Below are 423 nucleotides of genomic sequence, written 5' to 3'. Positions count from 1 at the left end.
TTCCCGCCCCCGCCCAAACTCCACCCCTTCCCTGCCCCAACCCCGCCCATTCCCCAAAGTCCCCGTCCTAACTCCCCCTCCTCCCTCCCAGCCACGCGAAAAGGGCTGCCCAAGCACTACCGGCTTCATGGTTTGCCGGGCAGCCTCCAGACCCTCCGCCCCCGGCCGGCGCAGCCGGAGCCCAGGAGGGGAAGCGCCCAGCTGGGGGCGCAGGGTCTGGAGGCTGCCCGGCAAACTGTGAAGCTGGTAGCGCTCGGGCTTCGGGCAGCCCCTATGCCTCCGGACCCTGCGCCCCCCGGCCGGGCACTTCCCCTCCAGGGCTCCGGCTGCTCTGCTCCTCCCCTGACTCTTCGGCTCTGTTTAAGAGCCAAGCTGCCCGAGCCAGTGCTACCGGCTTCAGGCAGCCCCCGTGCCTCCGGACCC

This window comes from Trachemys scripta, unplaced genomic scaffold, assembly GCF_013100865.1.
Source record: "Trachemys scripta elegans isolate TJP31775 unplaced genomic scaffold, CAS_Tse_1.0 scaffold_52, whole genome shotgun sequence".
NCBI lineage: Eukaryota > Metazoa > Chordata > Testudines > Emydidae > Trachemys > Trachemys scripta.
This window is presented reverse-complemented; position numbering follows the sequence as displayed.